We start from the raw sequence: 2,610 nt of genomic DNA on the forward strand, positions 1-2,610 counted from the left end.
TTATTTCGCTGAATAACTTCTTCACTTCGGCAAGTTCTGCTACATTTTTTTTTATGACAGTTGTTTCCTTGTACATTTCCTCTTTCAGGTCCTGTATATTTTTCCTGGTTTCATCATGCTGTCTAAGCATTTTCCCACTCTGTGTGCACTAGGTGGGGCTGTTGAGTCCTGCAAAGGGGGCCCGCAGGGTGTGTAATTTTTTTTTCCGAGACTCCGCCTCCTTTTGCCAAACCCCTCCCCACTCTGTGCGCTCAGTACAGAGCTGAGGCGTGTCTTCTGCAATCCTCGTCTATCAGCTGGGACATCAAAGCTGTGCCCTGCCCCGCCCCGCCCAGGAAGAGTTTCAGGTGTCTAGTAGGGACGCTTTGGGTGCTTTTGTGGCCCTGGATAAGGCCTCCTCTGGATCTCTCATTTTCCTCCCGGTGCTGCGGCTATCTGTGTAGTAAAGTTATCTCCAACTCCAGGGTGTGAGATCCTTGGGGGACGGTCCCACAGCACACAGTTCCTCTTTGAATCCCCCCAGCACGGGTCAACCCGGGCGCCATCCGGGAGTGCTCTCCAGCAACTTCAATCTAGCTCCAGAGTGCTCCGGGCTCCCCTCTCCCAAACAGAAATCAGTTTGGGGTTCTTCCAAACTGAGGGCCACAGAGATAGTATCTGCCTCCCGGAAACAGGGCGTTTACCTGGGGCCGAAGCCCAGGGTGTGGTGGAGTGACAATCTGGGCGGGCTCCTCTTCCCTGCCCTCCCGACGCTGGCTGAGGGCTCCCCCCACCACCAGCCCCATCAGAGATCCGTGGGGGGAGTGGGATTGTAGGCCAGTCCACAGGCCCCGGGGGGCCCCACGTCGAGGTACGCAAGTGGCACGTCTCAGTGAGGAGCCGCACCAAGCCAAGGCGGCCAGCCTGGCCGATCCGAGCTGGCCGTCTCTGCCCCCACCCCGAGAAAATGGAGGCCACGCTGATGCCGGCGCCTAGCCTGGTGTGGTAGGCGGGAGCCAGGCGGGTGGGAGCCAGATGGGCTTCTGACCCTCAAGTGGGGCTGGACTGGGGGTGACTCACAGAGCTCACAGAGTTGGGCCGGTCCGGTGCCTTCCACTTCGTTTCTGTGTTGTCTCTGCTAACTTACTTGGCCTTTGTTGTCTTGGGCTGCTCGCTCGAACCCGCAGCCCAGCTTGGGCGCTCTCAGGAATCTTCTTTTGTGACGGCCCTAAAACCTCGAATCTATAGTTGCTTTTTTGTCATTGTAGGTTAGTTGTTCAAAGATTTATTCGTTTTTTGTTGCTCTTGGAAATGCAAATAGTACTCTGGTATCACAGCACACACTTCTCAGGGTCGCGCTGTCTCCTGGCATGGCCGCTCCAGACCCGTCGCCATCTTCGGTATATGATTAACTTTTTAAGAAACTGTCAAGTTGTTTTGAAAAGGTAACATTTTATAATCTCACCAGGTACGTATGAAAGTTTCAGTATTTTGCATGCTTGCCAACCTTTACATGGGATGATTCTTTCCAATTTCAGCCATTCTAATAGTGTATAGAATTCTCATTGTGATTTCGATTTTAATTTTCCTAATAAATAGTGATGTTGAGTTTATTAATGTAACTATTTCCCATCTTATTCCTACATAATTCTTATTTTCTAAAGCTATTCTAAATAACACTGTTGTCTATTTTAATATCCAACTGTTCATTGCAAGTTTATAAAACTAAAATTAATATTTGTGTATTGATCTTGTGTTCTTCAACTTTGCTAAACTGAATCATTAGTTCTAGTAGCATTTTTTTAGATAAGTACAGCTTTTTGCATAGACTAACTTGTGGACTCTCCTTTACCAATCTGGAGGCCTAGATTTTTCCTTGTTGCACTGAACAGAATCCCAAGTAAAATACTGAGCAATCCCCCTAACCGTATCCTGAGATTTTATTCTTGGATAATATTTTCCTCCATGCAAACATCCACCAGGACTTCTGGCAAGTAAATATCTGCCTCACTCCCACACACACACACTATTAAAATCCAAGTCTTGGTACTACATCTATGGAGATAAGTAGATCCCCCAGATTTGAAACAAGTCTAGGATACACAGACGAGCAAGTTTATTTACTGAGTCTGCCAGCCTGAAGGCAGTGATTTCAGACTGGAAAACAAAACTGAGGGGACCTCTGTGGACACCGGGAAAAGCAAGTGGGATGGAAATGTTTCCTGGTGGCAGCCAGGAAGTGAGTGATCATCAGGGTACATAAGAGAAATTTTTAGGGAGGTAGTATGATGATTCATATTTCCACACAGACTTAAGCGTGGCCACATTACTGTGGGTGGATTGTAGGTAGGACATACAAAATCCAGGTAATGGTGAAGGGTGGGAGAGAACAGAATGAGCCACCGAATCAGGTGGCCCTGGGGAAGGGCTTGGAGAAGACACCCTCTCCTTGCCATGTGATCCCCCAGAATTGAACTATGAGGAGTGTGGCAGGTCTGTTCAGAAGGCTCTGTCTGTTGCTAAGAAAACACCCCATTTTCCAACCAGGGCACCTTGGCCTCCCCCCACTCCCAGAGGAGTCAGGATGGGGCACTGTGATGTCTGAGCCACCCCTGCCAGGACAGGGCTAGA

The sequence above is a fragment of the Galeopterus variegatus genome, unplaced genomic scaffold (assembly GCF_000696425.1).
Source record: "Galeopterus variegatus unplaced genomic scaffold, G_variegatus-3.0.2 Scaffold9449, whole genome shotgun sequence".
Lineage (NCBI taxonomy): Eukaryota > Metazoa > Chordata > Mammalia > Dermoptera > Cynocephalidae > Galeopterus > Galeopterus variegatus.